The sequence below is a fragment of the Hemiscyllium ocellatum genome, chromosome 44 (genome assembly GCF_020745735.1).
Source record: "Hemiscyllium ocellatum isolate sHemOce1 chromosome 44, sHemOce1.pat.X.cur, whole genome shotgun sequence".
Lineage (NCBI taxonomy): Eukaryota > Metazoa > Chordata > Chondrichthyes > Orectolobiformes > Hemiscylliidae > Hemiscyllium > Hemiscyllium ocellatum.
The window spans coordinates 18,205,801-18,224,945 of record NC_083444.1 but is presented as its reverse complement, the minus strand read 5'-3'; the positions used below and the strand labels follow the sequence as shown (position 1 = coordinate 18,224,945).

At 51.4% G+C, this 19,145-nt stretch overlaps 6 non-coding genes across 6 annotated transcripts; all 6 read left to right on the top strand.

Moving 5' to 3' along the window:
* The first annotated feature begins 14,463 nt into the window (after positions 1 to 14,463).
* trnaq-cug (transfer RNA glutamine (anticodon CUG)) lies at positions 14,464 to 14,535 on the top strand. The gene has a single exon. It is a non-coding gene; the product is annotated as a tRNA-Gln (tRNA).
* Positions 14,536 to 14,783: 248 nt separating this feature from the next.
* Positions 14,784 to 14,855, top strand: trnaq-uug (transfer RNA glutamine (anticodon UUG)). The gene has a single exon. It is a non-coding gene; the product is annotated as a tRNA-Gln (tRNA).
* Positions 14,856 to 16,063: 1,208 nt separating this feature from the next.
* On the top strand, positions 16,064 to 16,135 carry trnaq-cug (transfer RNA glutamine (anticodon CUG)). Its single transcript has one exon. It is a non-coding gene; the product is annotated as a tRNA-Gln (tRNA).
* A 248-nt stretch (positions 16,136 to 16,383) lies between these two features.
* Positions 16,384 to 16,455, top strand: trnaq-uug (transfer RNA glutamine (anticodon UUG)). Its single transcript has one exon. It is a non-coding gene; the product is annotated as a tRNA-Gln (tRNA).
* Positions 16,456 to 17,663: 1,208 nt separating this feature from the next.
* trnaq-cug (transfer RNA glutamine (anticodon CUG)) lies at positions 17,664 to 17,735 on the top strand. The gene has a single exon. It is a non-coding gene; the product is annotated as a tRNA-Gln (tRNA).
* Positions 17,736 to 17,983: 248 nt separating this feature from the next.
* Positions 17,984 to 18,055, top strand: trnaq-uug (transfer RNA glutamine (anticodon UUG)). Its single transcript has one exon. It is a non-coding gene; the product is annotated as a tRNA-Gln (tRNA).
* The last annotated feature ends 1,090 nt before the right edge of the window (positions 18,056 to 19,145 follow it).

The following is a 19,145-nucleotide window of genomic DNA, read 5'->3' as shown; positions in this document are numbered from 1 at the left end:
CTGCCTAAGCACTGACCCTCCGACCATGCAGCACTCCCTCAGCACTGCCCTTCCGACAGTGCGGCACTGCCTCAGCACTGATCCTCTGACATGCAGCACACACTCAGCACTGACCCTCCGACATGCGGCACTCCCTCAGCACTGACCCTCCGACAGTGCAGCACTCCCTCAGCACTGAATCTCCGACAGTGCGGCACTCCCTCAGCACTGACCCTCTGACAGTGTGGCAATCCCTCAGCACTGCCCTTCCGACAGTGCGGCACTGCCTCAACACTGATCCTCCGACAATGCAGCACTCCGTCAGCCCTGACCTTCTGACAGTGCAGCACACACGCAGCACTGACCCTCCGACAGTGCAGCACTCCGTCAGCCCTGACCTTCTGACAGTGCAGCACACACGCAGCACTGACCCTCCGACAGTGCAGCACTACCTCAGCACTGACTCTCTGACAGTGTGGCACTCCCTCAGCACTGACCCTCTGACAGTGTGGCACTCCCTCAGCACTGACTCTCTGACAGTGCGGCAGTCCCTCAGCACTGACCCTCTGACAGTGTGGCACTCCCTCTGCACTGACCCTCTGACAGTGCGGCACTCCATCAGCAGTGACTCTCTGACAGTGCAGCACTCCCTCAGCACTGACCCTGTGACAGTGCGACACTCCCTCAGCAGTGACCCTCTGTCAGTGCTGCACTCCCTCAGCACTGACTCTCTGACAGTGCAGCACTCCCCAGCACTGACCCTCTGACAGTGTAGCATTCGTTCAGCACTAACCGACTGACAGTGCGGCACTCCCTCGGCACTGCCCTTCCGACAGTGCGGCACTGTGTCAGCACTGATCCTCTGACAGCGCAGCACTGGCTCTCCGACAATGCCACACTGCCTCAGCACTGACCCTCTGACAGTGCAGCAATCCCTCAGCACTGCCCTTCCAACAGTGCGGCACTGCCTCAGCACTGATCCTCTGACAGTGCAGCACACACGCAGCACTGACCCTCTGACAGTGCGGCACTCCCTCAGCACTGACTCTCTGACAGTGCGGCAGTCCCTCAGCACTGACCCTCTGACAGTGTGGCACTCCCTCTGCACTAACCCTCTGACAGTGTGGCACTCCCTCAACAGTGACTCTCTGACAGTGCAGCACTCCCTCAGCACTGACCCTCTGACAGTGTACCACTCGCACAGCATTAACCCTCTGACTTTGCGGCACTCCCTCAGCACTGACCCTCTGACCATGCAGCACTCACTCAGCACTGCCCTTCCGACAGTGCGGCACTGCCTCAGCACTGGCACTCCGAATATGCCACACTGCCTAAGCACTGACCCACCGACCATGCAGCACTCCCTCAGTACTGCCCTTCCGACAGTGCGGCACTGCCTCAGCACTGATCCTCTGACATGCAGCACACACTCAGCACTGACCCTCCGACAAGCAGCACTCCCTCAGCACTGACCCTCCGACAGTGCGGCACTCCCTCAGCACTGACTCTCCGACAGTGCAGCACTCCCTCAGCACTGACCCTCTGACAGTGCGGCACTCCCTCAGCACTGACCCTCTGACAGTGTGGCACTCCCTCAGCACTGACCATCTGACAGTGTGGCACTCCCTCAGCAGTGACTCTCTGACAGTGCGGGACTCCCTCATCACTGACCTTCTGACCATGCAGCAATCCCTCAGCACTGCCCTTCCGACAGTGCGGCACTGCCTCAACACTGATACTCCGACAATGCAGCACTCCGTCAGCACTGACCTTCTGACAGTGCAGCACACACGCAGCACTGACCCTGCGACAGTGCAGCACTCCCTCAGCACTGACTCTCTGACAGTGCGGCACTCCTCAGCACTGACCTTCTGACAGTGTGGCACTCCCTCAGCACTGCCTCTCTGACAGTGCGGCACTCCTTCAGCACTGACCCTCTGACAGTGCGGCACTACCTCAGTACTGACTCTCTGACTGGACGGCACTCCCACAGGACTGACCCTGTGACAGTGCGGCACTCCCTCATTACTGGCCCTCGGACAGTGCGGCACTCCCTCAGTACTGACCCTCTGACAGTGCAGCACTCCCACAGCACTGGCTCTCTGACAATGCAGCACTCCCTCAGCACTGACCCTCCGACAGTGCAGCACACACGCAGCACTGACCCTCCGACAGTGCGGGACTCCCTCAGAACTGACCCTCTGACAGTGTGGGACTCCCTCAGCAGTGACCCTCTGACAGTGTGCACTCCCTCAGCACTGACTCTCTGACAGTGCAGCACTCCCTCAGCCCTGACTCTCTGACAGTGCAACACTCCCTCAGCACTGACTCTCTGACAGTGCGGCACTCCCTATGCCCTGACCTTCTGACAGTGTAACACTCGCACAGCACTAACCCTCTGACAGTGCAGCACACCCCCAGTACTGACCCTCTGACAATGTCGCACTCCCTCAGTACTGACCCTCTGGCAGTGCGGCTCTCCCTCAGTACTGACCCTCTGACAGTTCATCACTCGTTCAGCATTGACCCTCCGATAGTTCAGCACTCCCTCAGAACTGACCCTCTGGCAGTGTGGCACTCCCTCAGCACTGACCCTATGACAGAGTGACACTCCCTCAGCACTGACCCTATGACAGAGTGACACTCCCTCAGCACTGACCCTCTGACAGAGTGACACTCCCTCAGCACTGACCCTATGACAGAGTGACACTCCCTCAGCACTGACCCTATGACAGAGTGACACTCCCTCAGCACTGACCCTATGACAGAGTGACACTCCCTCAGCACTGACCCTCTGACAGAGTGACACTCCCTCAGCACTGACCCTCTGACAGAGTGACACTCCCTCAGCACTGACCCTATGACAGAGTGACACTCCCTCAGCACTGACCCTCTGACAGAGTGACACTCCCTCAGCACTGACCCTCTGACAGAGTGACACTCCCTCAGCACTGACCCTATGACAGAGTGACACTCCCTCAGCACTGACCCTATGACAGAGTGACACTCCCTCAGCACTGACCCTATGACAGTGTGGCACTCCCTCAACAGTGACTCTCTGACAGTGCAGCACTCCCTCAGCACTGACCCTCTGACAGTGTACCACTCGCACAGCATTAACCCTCTGACTTTGCGGCACTCCCTCAGCACTGACCCTCTGACCATGCAGCACTCACTCAGCACTGCCCTTCCGACAGTGCGGCACTGCCTCAGCACTGGCACTCCGAATATGCCACACTGCCTAAGCACTGACCCACCGACCATGCAGCACTCCCTCAGTACTGCCCTTCCGACAGTGCGGCACTGCCTCAGCACTGATCCTCTGACATGCAGCACACACTCAGCACTGACCCTCCGACAAGCAGCACTCCCTCAGCACTGACCCTCCGACAGTGCGGCACTCCCTCAGCATTGACTCTCCGACAGTGCAGCACTCCCTCAGCACTGACCCTCTGACAGAGTGACACTCCCTCAGCACTGACCCTCTGACAGTGTGGCACTCCCTCAGCACTGACCATCTGACAGTGTGGCACTCCCTCAGCAGTGACTCTCTGACAGAGTGACACTCCCTCAGCACTGACCCTATGACAGAGTGACACTCCCTCAGCACTGACCCTCTGACAGAGTGACACTCCCTCAGCACTGACCCTATGACAGAGTGACACTCCCTCAGCACTGACCCTATGACAGAGTGACACTCCCTCAGCACTGACCCTATGACAGAGTGACACTCCCTCAGCACTGACCCTATGACTGAGTGGCACTCCCTCAGCACTGACCTCTATGTCTCTGCCTCAGTCACTGTTACTGAATTTGGGTATTAAATAAATGACCTTCCGACTGTGCGAGACCACTCCGCCAGCACTGACCCCCCGACTGTGGTGCTCCCTCAGTATTGACCCTCTGACAGTGCGGCACTCCCTCAGCACTGGTTGTCTAGCACTGCACTGCTCTCTCCCCCCACTCTGCATTCGAGTCTCAGCCTGGATTTCTGCCCTACTCCAGGTCTGGAGTGGGGATTGAATTCATGAGCTTCTTTCTGAAGAAACTACAATGTCACCCACTGAGCTGCAATTGACTTTGTAAGTGAGGAGGGGAAGGACATGTCCCACACGTTGAAAGGGTTAAAGCTAAGGGCTCTAATGACTGGATAGTTTGCTGCCCTGTAATTCTATCTGGGTTCATTGAGTTAATATCTCTGTCATTTTCACAAAGACCAAAAGAGGATTACGCATGACCTTTGCTAATCTCACCCACGTCATTCCCAGTCCTCCCAAGCCAAAAGAGCCAATTGCAGTCAGGTGTCTGACAGCTACCCTCTCTGTAACGTTTCTGTCTGCAGTTAATTACATCTTGTTTCCATGAATCCTACTCCCCACCCTCCCTCCCTCCTGTCGGAAAGACGTTGTAAAACTTGAAAGGGTTCAGAAAAGATTTACAAGGATTTTGCCAGGGTTGGAGGGTTTGAGCTACAGGGAGAGGCTGAATAGGCTGGGGCTGTTTTGCCTGGAGCATTGGAGGCTGAGGGGTGACCTTATAGAGGTTTACAAAATCTTGAGGGGAATGGATAGAATAAACAGGCAGGGTCTTTTCCCTGGGGTGGGGGAGTCCAGAACTAAAAGGCGTAGATTTAAGGTCAGAGGGGAAAGATTTAAAAGGGGCCTAAGGGACAACTTTTTCACATAGAGAGTATGGAATGAGCTGTCAGAGGAAGTGGTGGAGGCTGGTACAATTGCAACATTTAAAAGGCATCTGGATGGGTGTATGAATCGGAAGGATTTGGAGGGATATGGGCCAAATGCTGACAAATGGGACTATATTAAGTCAGGATATCTGGTCGATATGGACGAGTTGGACCGACGGGTCTGTTTTCATGCTGTACATCTCTATGACTCCATGACTCCAATATAACAGACATTGAATACTAGAAAAGCTACATGCATTTGACAACCAGGGAATTGTAACTCTTGAATGGAGTGTGTATTGGCTTCAAACTCAAGCAGGGCTTAAACAAAAGAAAAGGTTAAAGTACAGTGGTAGATTATTTTAAAAGGCTGCTTAAACTCTCGTTAGAACCTTTTCAAAATACAGAATCCTCTGGAGTCAGTTACATTAAAATAATCAGTTTATCACTTAGCCTTGATTAGATGGAAGCTGTTGTGTAAGGTGGCTAGGATCCGAAACGCTCGCTTTAGCATCACAAAATAAGCTCTGCGCATCAGGATGCAGTGGACTTTACCCGGGATGAACTGGAATTGTGTGTGTGTATTTCTTTTGAATCCAACGCATGTGCTCTAGAGTGTACAGAGTTCTTCTGTGATTGTTCTCAGTATTGACATTTAGGGTCAGCTTTGTCAGAAAGAATTTTAAAAAGGTGCATGAACAAAATGGTGGGAGGTTGCAGGGCTCTGGGACGCAGGGGGATGTGAGTCACCAAGAGGATGAATTACAGATGATGTAGAGGTTCTGGTGTTGGACCGGGGTGGACAACATCAAATGTCACATGACACCAGGTTATAGTCCAACAGGTTCACCTGGTGCAGGAGCAGCGCTCAGAAAGCCTGCGATTTCAAGTAAATCTGTTGGACTATAACCCGGTGTCGTGTGACTTCAAAATGAATTGCAGAGGGTGCGTTTGCAGATAGGCCAAGTTATCAGGGATGCTAGTAACATGTGATGTTATATTGAGAGGGGAATTGAATGCAAGAGTAGGGAGGTTAGACATCAGCTGTATAGGGCATAGATGAGACTACATCTGGAGTATTGTGTACTGTGTAACTACAGAAGCATGCCCATATGTTGGAAGCTGTTCAGAGAAGGTTTGCTAGATTCATCCCTGGAATGATCAGATTGCCTTAGAAAGGCTTGACTGGCTGGATCTGCATCCTGGAGTTCAGAAGAATCAGAGGTGAACTAAATTGACACATACAATTGATCCTGAGGGAACTTTCCCAGGTGGATGTCGAAAGAATGTTTTGTCTTGTGGGAAATCTGAAACTCAGGTCACAGTTTGAAAATAATATCCTCCCAGATGCAAAATCCTTCAATGTTTTAAAGGTAGAATTTGACAGGTTCCTGATGCCCGTGGCAGGAATGTAACGTAGACATTAACATCAGGTCAGCCATGATTGCACAGCAGAACAGGTTTGAAGGAGCGAGCAGCCTACACTGACACACGTTTGTACATAACAACATCTGGCTGCGGAGTAATGTGCACTTAACATTAGGTTGAGCCTGAAAGTCTCATAAGCGACTTACATATTACTCAGGCGTAACATGGCGAACTGCTAAACATGTACTTTTATTCACTGTTTCTGTCAGATTTGAGTTGAACCTCTGCTGAAGAATTCATGTGGCCTCCTTCTCACAGACGGTATCATTACCTTACGCTGCCCTCGATATCCCAGGCGGTCGGAACAGAAATGAACAAGATACTGAAAGTGCAGGCGTACACCTCACCAATAACAAGATATGAATAGACTGGTCTTGTGGGGAATGCTTTCAGACCTACACTGAACAGTGTTCAACAGGAAACATTGTGGGCCTACCTGAAGGCAGCTGACCACCACCTTCTCAAGGGCTACACAGGACAGACAATAAATATTGGCCCAGCCAGCGACACCTCCCATGTCCCATGAATGCATTTTTTACAAAAAGCCCTTTGAGGAGAGAGAGAAAGAGGCAGCAAATCAACTCACCAGTCAAACATTTGTAACTGAATGGAATCAGATTACAACACAGCGCAGTGAATGACCAGACAGTCATAGAGATGTACAGCACAAAACAGACCCTTCGGTCCATTTCATCCATGCTGACCAGATATCCCAAATTAATCCCGTTCCATTTGCCAGTATTTGGCCCATATTCCTCTGAACCCTTCCTGTTCATAAACCCATCCAGATGCTTTTTAAATGCTGTTATTATACCAGCCTCCACCACTTCCTCTGGCAGTTCATTCCATACACGTACCACCCTCTGTGTGAAAAATTGTCCCTTTGGTCCCACTTAAATCTTGCCCCTCTCACCTTAAACTTGTGTCCTGTAATTTTGGACTGCCCTACCCTGGGGAAAAAGACCTTGTCTTTTCACTCTATCCATGCCCTTCATGATTTTATAAACCTCTACAAGGTCACCTCTCAGCGCCTGACACGCCAGGAAAGATAGCCCCGCCTCATTCAGCCTCTCCCTGGAACTTGAATGCAGTTGTGTGCCAGCTGAGTGAGATGGGTGAGATGCCACATGGGCACAGTCCATGGAGTGTCAGCTGGGTGAGCTGCATAGGATGGCAGGTGAGGTCAGCAGGGTGCCCAGGTGGCAGATGCTGGTAGGGTGCCACATGGGTGAGGTCACTCAGGTAACAGGTTGCCAATGTGGGTGGGCTGCCAGAGATGAGCTCCCCTCCACTCTCAACATTCCACAGACACCGTTCCCTCTACGACCCCCTGATCCACCGCTCCATCACTCTTCACACTTCCTGACTGCCTCCAACTGCACCCCTCTTCCACCTTCGCATTTACAGAAATTGCAGCACTCATCCATTTGACTCCTCCCTCCTCCTGTTCAAGACCCCACACCCATCCATCAGGTGATGTATCATTTTACCAGTGCTTCTTTCAATCTCGTCTGCTGTATTTACAGCTCACAATCCACTCTCATTTATAATGCAGAGACCAAACTCAGGCTTGGTGACTGGTTTTAGGAACGAGGAGAAAGTGAGGACTGCAGATTCTCGAGAGTCGAAAAATGCAGCACTGGAAAAGCACAGCAGGTCAGGCAGCATCCGAGGAGCAGGAGGGTCAACGTTTCGGGCATAAGCCTTTTATCAGGAATGTGGAGGGGAGGGGATTGAGAGATAAATGGGGGCAGGGAGGAGGTGAGGGTGAGCTAGCTAGGAAGACGATAGGTAGATGCAGTTGGGGGGGTGACGGTGATTGGTCAGAAGGGAAGGTGGAGTAGATAGGTGGGAAGGAAGATGGACAGGTAGGACTGATCAAGAGGGCGGTGCTAAGTTGGCGGGTTGGATCTGGGATGAGGTGGGGGGAGGAGAGATTAGGAAACTGACGAAATCGACATTGATGCCATATGGCTGGAGGATCCCAAGGCAGAAGATGAGGTGTTCTTCCTCCAGTTGGTGGGTAGGTGAAGGAGGCCCGGGACTTGCATGCCCTCGGGGGAGTGGGAGGGGGAGTAGAAGTGGTTGGCGGTGGGATTGTTTGGTGCGGGTAATCCTTGAACCCATTCTGCGTGCTGTCGCTCTGTTTCTCCGATGGTTTAGGGACACCCTGTTCTGTCTGTGAAGGGGGAACTCTGAATGTCTATCCATTTAAGACGGGAATCTAGATGAATTCCTTCCCTCAGAGAGTTGTGGATCCATGGAATACCTTACCACTGAGGGTGTCGAGGCTGGCTCCTTCAGGATATTCAATTCTGAAACAGACAGATATTTCCTTGATAGGCCTATAGGGAAAAGGCAGGAAAGTGGAGTTGAGGATGACGAGATTGGCCCAGACCCCATTGAATCACAGAGCAGATTCGATGGGCTGAACAGCCTCCTTCTCTCTGACATCGTCAGGCTTTGGCAGACTGCCAAAGGTGGACATGAACTGTTGACTCTGTTTCTCTCTACAGGTGCTGTCAGACCTACTGAGTTTCTCCAGTGCTTTCTGGTTTTCCTGACTGCCTCCAACTGCACCCCTCTTCCACCTTCACACTTATAGAAGGAGGTATAGGGTGATCAAAAGCTTGTTGTCAGGATATGTTGAAGGAGCCTCTAAGTAGAAGAGAGAGAGAGAGAGATAGAATTAGAGAGAGAGAGGCAGACAGACCAAGAGAGAGAGAGAGACAAAGTAGAGGGGTTTCTGGAAAGAATTCCAGATTTTGGGAGCCATGCAGTTGAAGACATGGCTACTCATAGTAGACCAATGGGAATTGAAGGACAAGCTCAATGATCCAGAATTCAAGGACGATAGAGATTACGGAGGGGTCATGGAACTGGAGGAGGTCACAGAGGTAGGGGACTGGAGGGAATGCAAAGGGAATTTGAAAGTAAAGATGAACATTTTAGCATCAAGCCAACTCTTGGCTGGGAGCCAGTGTAGGTCAGTGAGTCCAGGGGGAGGGATGATAAAGGAATGGGATTGGATGCAAAGTAGGAATGCGGGCAACGGGTTTCTGGATGACCTCGACTTTTCGGAGAATAGAATCTGGAATGCCGGCCAGGAGTGTACTGGATCAGTAGATAATAAAGATCCCACCCTGTACCACATGAGGAAGTCTGTCAGGCGCCTTCCTTTTGTGGAAGAGCTTTTTTTGGGTGACTCTGGGTCACTGAGTGCAGCTCACATTCGACCTGAGTTGGAGTGAGGTTTGCCAGAATATTTCTGACAGGTGCTCTGGCAGGACATATTGATGAGTGACTGATCATCGCTGCCAATCTCCCATTACCCATGCTGTAAATAAACAGTGCTGGACAACACATGGATGCCCGCTGGAAGGAGAGAAAACCCTCTTTCTTCCAATTATCTCCCCACGCTTCCTGAAGACCAAATGGATTCTGACCTTTAGCGGCCTTCCACACCCAGATGCAACATTGATGGGATCTTCTTTGATCTTTGATGCCAACTTTATTCTTCCATGGACTGTGGCCATCTGACCCCAGAACCTGCACTCTGTTGAGATCTGATGTCATCAGCCAGCAACTCAAAGATGACTCAATGATAAAGACATTTCAACACTCCCTCCCACTCTGCCAAGGACATGCAGATCCTGGGCCTCCTCCCTCACCACCTGACACCTGGAGGAAGAACGCCTCATCTTCTGCCTCAGGACACTTCAACCCCAGGGTATCAATGTGGACTTCACCAGTTTCCTCATTTGCCCTCCCTCCACCTTTCCCCAGTTCCGACCTTCCAGCTCAGCACCGTCCTCATGACCTATCCTACCTGGCAATCCTCCTTCCCACCTGTCTAGTCCACCCTCCCTTCCGACCTATCCCCCCTCCTCCTTCCACCTATTGCACTCTCAGCTACTTTCTCCCCAGCCCCACCCCCCTCCCATTTATCTCTCCACCCCCGAGGCTCCCAACCTCATTCCTGATGAAGGGCTTTTGCCCGCAACGTCAATTTTCCTGCTCCTTGGATGCTGCCTGACTTGCTGTGTTTTTCCAGCCTCACTCTCTAATCTTGACTCTAAATTCCAGCATCTGCAGTGCTCACTTCTGCCTCAATGATAAAGAGGGCCAGTACGAGGGATTCCCTTTAATATGGGGAGACAGGAGAAACTGGGATTATTCTTAACAGAGCAGTACGCTAAGGAGGAGAATCAGGAGAGATGTTTTGTGTTTTGCTTTTTGTGGGCTCTGTGTGTGTGGTCTAGTGGGTTTGAGGTTAGTCAGTGTCCGAACTGATACCTTACAGAGTGGGCAAAGTGGGGGGTTCTTGCTTCTCTGTGACCATTTCCAGGTTAAAAGACCAAGTACATGACAAGGATGGGTATTGGGAGGGCTTAGCTTTATATTTGTCTCCGATAAGGTCATGTCAAGCCCTCATGACATTAATCCCAGTAAGTAGAGATGACTCACTCAATTATCAACTGTTTCAAATTCTTAGGGACATTTGCAACATTTCGCAAACCCCTCCCTGCCCCCCAAAAAAGCATTTTGTTTCACTGGTAACCATTGTTCTGACACATTTGTTGACATAATTACATTTACAAATTCAGATGGCTCCCTGTTCTTCCTCAATATCTTCCCTTTGGACTTGGAAGAATGGTGTTCCATTGTGTAGAAGGTGGTTGACTTGGACTTTGTCCCTGACGGCCTGAGGTTCTCTCCAGAACTGGAAGACTTCTAATCTCTTGTGTTTCCTTTCTGGGGAATTTCCTCCCTGCCGGAGATGTCACTTATTTATTTCCACCCTCTTGAGTCTCTGTGCATTTCTCGTCTAATCTTCCTTGAGTCTTCCCTGGAGGGGTCGACTTTGCACTGTCAACTTGTGTCAATGAAATTTGTCCTTGATCTTTCCAACAGGCCAATGCTGAAGTCGGTAGGAACTTTCATTTCAACTTGTTGACTCTGTTTGGATTTCTCGTTCCTCCTCAGCCACTAAGTTATTGGTGAAACCATCTCATTCAGTTGTGACCTGAAGCCTGCTTCTTGCTTAGTGTGATATTCATTCTGGTTATGGAGGTCAGATCTTGCGTCCCTTCCTAGTCCAATGTGTAACTTGGATTTGTCATAACTGGACTTGAAACGACATTGAGACAGTGGCAGATGGAGATTAATTTAGAGAAATGGGAGGTGCTGCATTTTGGAAAGGCAAATCAGGGCAGGACTTTGACACTTAATGGGAAGGAGAAAGTGAGGACTGCAAATGCTGGAAATTAGAGACAAGAGCACAGTGCTGGAAAAGCACAGCAGGTCAGGCAGCATCCGTGGAGCAGGAGAATCAACGTTTCGGGCAAAGGCCCTTCATCAGGAATGGGCTTTTGTCCAAAACGTTGATTCTCCTGCTCCTTGGATGCTGCCTGACTTGATGTGCTTTTCCAGCAACACCCTCTCAACTTAATGGTAAGGTTCTGGGGAGTGTTGCTGAACAAAGACTCCTTGGAGTGCAGGCTCATAGCTCCTTGAAAGTGAAGTGGGAAGTAAATAGGATTTGGTATGCTTTCCTTTATTGATTAGTGCATTGAGTATAGGAGTTGGGAGGTCACGTTGCGGTCATACAGGACATCAGTTAGGCTACTTTTGGAATGTTGTTTGCAATTCTGGTCAACCTGTTACAGGGAGGATGTTGAGACAATTGAAAGCAATCAGAAAACATTGACAAGGATGTTGGAGGGTTTGAGCTGTTGGGAGAGGCTGAATAGGCTGGGGCTGTTTTCTCTGAAGTGTTGGAGGCTGAGGGGTGACCTAATAGAGGTTTATAAAATAATGGGAGGCCATGGAGAGTTGTAGACAGAGACAATAAAAAAAAACTGCAGATGCAGAGTTGTGGGGTCGAGTTCTTGTGTATATTTAAGGCTAAGAAATATTTATGATCGGTAGGGGGATCAAAGGTGATGATGAGAGGGCAGATAAGAAGTGTCACACCAACCATGACCATACTGAATGCTGAGGCTTGAGGGGCCAAGCAGCCTACTCCTGCTATTATTTTGTATGGACTTATAATTCCTTTAGAGATAGCCTTGTGACTGCATGACTTGAGAATCAGAACACTTCACAGACAAGAGAGTTCCCAGCGAGTGTTGTAGTGGGGAAAAAAGGCGACAGGTCATTTCATCAACAGGTTAGGCAGTGGAAGGGGAGAAGTCAAAAAGTGCTCCTGAAGAATGATTGAGACACGGCTACAATTGGTTCTGACTCAATCCTGATTCTGAGGCAGTGATCAAAATTGAACAATCCTGCTCCCTGGTGACTGACAAACGCAACTGCATGCATGGAGCTGAAATCATTGCACAGGCAAAGCCGACAGGAACTGTGACACACTGCCAAGTTCAACACAGAGTTCGGGAGATGGGAGATGAAGTTATAAGAGATAAACTTTCAGCAGCTTTCAGGAACCACAATGAAATGTGAAACAGTCTTTTGAGAAAGTCAGAAAACTATGACAATGAAGGAAAATGGCGCGGGGCAGCTCTTGAACAATACGGAAAGATTTAAAAGATCAGTTTTATTTAAAAGCTTTGAGTTGACTAACAGTTCACGACTGCACCAAAGACGATGGCAGGATAGAGTCAAACGCAGATGAGGACTTGGTCTCATTGTAGATAAAATCAGGCAAAATATGAGGCAGTTCCCAAGCAGTTCAGCATTCCATTGCAAGACCAGAACAAACACAACGACAAGCCGAAAGAGACAGCATAAGGCATGTTTTTAAAACCGCTGAAGTGCAGAAGTAAGACAAAGATGGACTGTACCATTAAATGAGGACCACAGGGCTAGTTTGTAAGCTCCACCAGTGCTTGCGGTCTGCACATTTGATTTGGAAGGAAAAACTCTTTGAGTTATGAAAGGGAAGTGACAACAAAGCAGGGGCTCCATGCCGGAACAGTGATGGATTGACATCAAATCACAGAGGAAGCTCCTTGCTAGCAGAGCAGAAGATCAGATTTGAGCGACCTGACTATTTGACAAGTTCCAGGGTCAGGAGTGAAGTGGGCAAACAATCACTTTGCAAATGTTCATCAGTCATTGTAAGTGCGACCTGCCTGTGCCTTGCGCTCACTGCTTTCACACAAGCCTGAGTGGTGGACGTGGTTTCTTCAAAGGACTCAGCAACAAGAAAGAAACTGCCGGCCCTTGTTTAAATTGGGACGTGCGAGTGAAATCTGCCTACGGGCCAATTGTAAGAGCCGCCCTTTTCGCACCTTTGAGTCAGATCTCGTCACATTTCTGCCAGAACGGCGAGCGCAGAATGATCCCGATGCCGAGGTGGAGTCTTAAGCTCGTCACTGGTGCCTGCTTTTGCTCTCTCCTGAACCACGGATGTGTTTTCTTCGAAGGACACAGCATTGAGAGACAAGCTGCCGTCAAGCGGTGTTGTTTTTGGAGCTCCTCTCTGCGTTCCCCAGACAGCTGGTGAAAAGGTGACAGCAATTGGAACGAGGCGCATGCTGGAGAGGTGCTCTTTTCTTGAATTTGATTCAACGATTCACACTTTCCCAAACAATTCACAGTAACAGCTGGACATAGAGAAACAGCAATTTTACGAGGGAGAGGAGCAGCAAAGCCAGGCCCCCAACCTTACCATTCAACCAGTTTTCAGGGAAATCAGGAACCTCAAATCCCAGTTTCAATCACTACAAAACGGTAACAACGACATTTGCACACACAAGACAGTCCAGCGACATAAAAAACAGTGCATACAATACAGACTCCCGGAGAGCCAGGGACACGTGCTCTTGAACACGATCCGTCTGAGATCTCACTTTGCTTAAAAGCATTGCTCAGCGCAGCGCCGTCACAGCCATGGCCGCCGATCAGGGAGACAAACAGCAGCGGCGCTGTTCGAATAGGCAGCTGTAGTGCAGATGCGCGACTTGTCCGACAGCTGTACTGAGCAGGAAGGTAAACTGTGAGGTGCGAAAGCGGAAGCCAAAGTGAAATGCCGGAAAGGCGATTGTCCAGCAGCTTGAAAGTTTGCCAGTGAGAGAGATTAGCGAGCAGTAGCCCGGCTCAGAGTTGCTCATGGCCAACAGCAGCCCCGCTCCCGCTGAGAAACTAGGTTTCGTGGACAGGTTGGCAGATCTGGCACGGCCCGAGCTGCTTCCGAAAACTTCGGCAAAGTGGATTTCGGAGGCGCGGGCCACCGGCCTTACAGGGCAGCAGGCCGTGACAGCGTGGTTGCACTTGAGCAAGACCGAGTGCACGAGCTGCTGGATCAGCAGATCCACAGTTGCCGTCGTGATCCTTGTCGTTGCTGTTTCCACGCTTGACGAAGGAGGCAAACATCCTTGAGCAGTGATTCGGCGGCGCTGCCATCTAGGGGTTCCATGGTGTAATGGTGAGCACTCTGGACTCTGAATCCAGCGATCCGAGTTCAAATCTCGGTGGAGCCTTTTCGCTGGCAGCGTGAGCGATCGTCTTTGACAAAACTGCCGGTTTCGCAAATTCTTGCACCCATGATGGATGTGGGCTGGTTTGCGACACTCCCCGGCGTCAAGCGCGCGAGCTACTTTTGCTCTACCCTGTACCACCCAAGTATTCCCTGCCACGGGCGCAGCAGCAAGAGACCAGATTCTGAGAGCGTTGCTGCAAGTGTGAATGCAGGACAGCTCAGGCCTGGCCTAAAGCAGGCCGCCCTGCTGGTTCCGTGGTGTAACGGTTAGCACTCTGGACTTTGAATCCAGCGATCCGAGTTCGAATCTCGGCGGAACCTCGACTCGTTTCGTCCCGTCCCTTGTTTAAATTGGGACGTGCGAGTGAAATCTGCCTACGGGCCAATTGTAAGAGCCGCCCTTTTCGCACCTTTGAGTCAGATCTCGTCACATTTCTGCCAGAACGGCGAGCGCAGAATGATCCCGATGCCGAGGTGGAGTCTTAAGCTCGTCACTGGTGCCTGCTTTTGCTCTCTCCTGAACCACGGATGTGTTTTCTTCGAAGGACACAGCATTGAGAGACAAGCTGCCGTCAAGCGGTGTTGTTTTTGGAGCTCCTCTCTGCGTTCCCCAGACAGCTGGTGAAAAGGTGACAGCAATTGGAACGAGGCGCATGCTGGAGAGGTGCTCTTTTCTTGAATTTGATTCAACGATTCACACTTTCCCAAACAATTCACAGTAACAGCTGGACATAGAGAAACAGCAATTTTACGAGGGAGAGGAGCAGCAAAGCCAGGCCCCAAGCCTTACCATTCAACCAGTTTTCAGGGAAATCAGGAACCTCAAATCCCAGTTTCAATCACTACAAAACGGTAACAACGACATTTGCACACACAAGACAGTCCAGCGACATAAAAAACAGTGCATACAATACAGACTCCCGGAGAGCCAGGGACACGTGCTCTTGAACACGATCCGTCTGAGATCTCACTTTGCTTAAAAGCATTGCTCAGCGCAGCGCCGTCACAGCCATGGCCGCCGATCAGGGAGACAAACAGCAGCGGCGCTGTTCGAATAGGCAGCTGTAGTGCAGATGCGCGACTTGTCCGACAGCTGTACTGAGCAGGAAGGTAAACTGTGAGGTGCGAAAGCGGAAGCCAAAGTGAAATGCCGGAAAGGCGATTGTCCAGCAGCTTGAAAGTTTGCCAGTGAGAGAGATTAGCGAGCAGTAGCCCGGCTCAGAGTTGCTCATGGCCAACAGCAGCCCCGCTCCCGCTGAGAAACTAGGTTTCGTGGACAGGTTGGCAGATCTGGCACGGCCCGAGCTGCTTCCGAAAACTTCGGCAAAGTGGATTTCGGAGGCGCGGGCCACCGGCCTTACAGGGCAGCAGGCCGTGACAGCGTGGTTGCACTTGAGCAAGACCGAGTGCACGAGCTGCTGGATCAGCAGATCCACAGTTGCCGTCGTGATCCTTGTCGTTGCTGTTTCCACGCTTGACGAAGGAGGCAAACATCCTTGAGCAGTGATTCGGCGGCGCTGCCATCTAGGGGTTCCATGGTGTAATGGTGAGCACTCTGGACTCTGAATCCAGCGATCCGAGTTCAAATCTCGGTGGAGCCTTTTCGCTGGCAGCGTGAGCGATCGTCTTTGACAAAACTGCCGGTTTCGCAAATTCTTGCACCCATGATGGATGTGGGCTGGTTTGCGACACTCCCCGGCGTCAAGCGCGCGAGCTACTTTTGCTCTACCCTGTACCACCCAAGTATTCCCTGCCACGGGCGCAGCAGCAAGAGACCAGATTCTGAGAGCGTTGCTGCAAGTGTGAATGCAGGACAGCTCAGGCCTGGCCTAAAGCAGGCCGCCCTGCTGGTTCCGTGGTGTAACGGTTAGCACTCTGGACTTTGAATCCAGCGATCCGAGTTCGAATCTCGGCGGAACCTCGACTCGTTTCGTCCCGTCCCTTGTTTAAATTGGGACGTGCGAGTGAAATCTGCCTACGGGCCAATTGTAAGAGCCGCCCTTTTCGCACCTTTGAGTCAGATCTCGTCACATTTCTGCCAGAACGGCGAGCGCAGAATGATCCCGATGCCGAGGTGGAGTCTTAAGCTCGTCACTGGTGCCTGCTTTTGCTCTCTCCTGAACCACGGATGTGTTTTCTTCGAAGGACACAGCATTGAGAGACAAGCTGCCGTCAAGCGGTGTTGTTTTTGGAGCTCCTCTCTGCGTTCCCCAGACAGCTGGTGAAAAGGTGACAGCAATTGGAACGAGGCGCATGCTGGAGAGGTGCTCTTTTCTTGAATTTGATTCAACGATTCACACTTTCCCAAACAATTCACAGTAACAGCTGGACATAGAGAAACAGCAATTTTACGAGGGAGAGGAGCAGCAAAGCCAGGCCCCAAGCCTTACCATTCAACCAGTTTTCAGGGAAATCAGGAACCTCAAATCCCAGTTTCAATCACTACAAAACGGTAACAACGACATTTGCACACACAAGACAGTCCAGCGACATAAAAAACAGTGCATACAATACAGACTCCCGGAGAGCCAGGGACACGTGCTCTTGAACACGATCCGTCTGAGATCTCACTTTGCTTAAAAGCATTGCTCAGCGCAGCGCCGTCACAGCCATGGCCGCCGATCAGGGAGACAAACAGCAGCGGCGCTGTTCGACTAGGCAGCTGTAGTGCAGATGCGCGACTTGTCCGACAGCTGTACTGAGCAGGAAGGTAAACTGTGAGGTGCGAAAGCGGAAGCCAAAGTGAAATGCCGGAAAGGCGATTGTCCAGCAGCTTGAAAGTTTGCCAGTGAGAGAGATTAGCGAGCAGTAGCCCGGCTCAGAGTTGCTCATGGCCAACAGCAGCCCCGCTCCCGCTGAGAAACTAGGTTTCGTGGACAGGTTGGCAGATCTGGCACGGCCCGAGCTGCTTCCGAAAACTTCGGCAAAGTGGATTTCGGAGGCGCGGGCCACCGGCCTTACAGGGCAGCAGGCCGTGACAGCGTGGTTGCACTTGAGCAAGACCGAGTGCACGAGCTGCTGGATCAGCAGATCCACAGTTGCCGTCGTGATCCTTGTCGTTGCTGTTTCCACGCTTGACGAAGGAGGCAAACATCCTTGAGCAGTGATTCGGCGGCGCTGCCATCTAGGGGTTCCATGGTGTAATGGTGAGCACTCTGGACTCTGAATCCAGCGATCCGAGTTCAAATCTCGGTGGAGCCTTTTCGCTGGCAGCGTGAGCGATCGTCTTTGACAAAACTGCCGGTTTCGCAAATTCTTGCACCCATGATGGATGTGGGCTGGTTTGCGACACTCCCCGGCGTCAAGCGCGCGAGCTACTTTTGCTCTACCCTGTACCACCCAAGTATTCCCTGCCACGGGCGCAGCAGCAAGAGACCAGATTCTGAGAGCGTTGCTGCAAGTGTGAATGCAGGACAGCTCAGGCCTGGCCTAAAGCAGGCCGCCCTGCTGGTTCCGTGGTGTAACGGTTAGCACTCTGGACTTTGAATCCAGCGATCCGAGTTCGAATCTCGGCGGAACCTCGACTCGTTTCGTCCCGTCCCTTGTTTAAATTGGGACGTGCGAGTGAAATCTGCCTACGGGCCAATTGTAAGAGCCGCCCTTTTCGCACCTTTGAGTCAGATCTCGTCACATTTCTGCCAGAACGGCGAGCGCAGAATGATCCCGATGCCGAGGTGGAGTCTTAAGCTCGTCACTGGTGCCTGCTTTTGCTCTCTCCTGAACCACGGATGTGTTTTCTTCGAAGGACACAGCATTGAGAGACAAGCTGCCGTCAAGCGGTGTTGTTTTTGGAGCTCCTCTCTGCGTTCCCCAGACAGCTGGTGAAAAGGTGACAGCAATTGGAACGAGGCGCATGCTGGAGAGGTGCTCTTTTCTTGAATTTGATTCAACGATTCACACTTTCCCAAACAATTCACAGTAACAGCTGGACATAGAGAAACAGCAATTTTACGAGGGAGAGGAGCAGCAAAGCCAGGCCCCAAGCCTTACCATTCAACCAGTTTTCAGGGAAATCAGGAACCTCAAATCCCAGTTTCAATCACTACAAAACGGTAACAACGACATTTGCACACACAAGACAGTCCAGCGACATAAAAAACAGTGCATACAATACAGACTCCCGGAGAGCCAGGGACACGTGCTCTTGAACACGATCCGTCTGAGATCTCACTTTGCTTAAAAGCATTGCTCAGCGCAGCGCCGTCACAGCCATGGCCGCCGATCAGGGAGACAAACAGCAGCGGCGCTGTTCGAATAGGCAGCTGTAGTGCAGATGCGCGACTTGTCCGACAGCTGTACTGAGCAGGAAGGTAAACTGTGAGGTGCGAAAGCGGAAGCCAAAGTGAAATGCCGGAAAGGCGATTGTCCAGCAGCTTGAAAGTTTGCCAGTGAGAGAGATTAGCGAGCAGTAGCCCGGCTCAGAGTTGCTCATGGCCAACAGCAGCCCCGCTCCCGCTGAGAAACTAGGTTTCGTGGACAGGTTGGCAGATCTGGCACGGCCCGAGCTGCTTCCGAAAACTTCGGCAAAGTGGATTTCGGAGGCGCGGGCCACCGGCCTTACAGGGCAGCAGGCCGTGACAGCGTGGTTGCACTTGAGCAAGACCGAGTGCA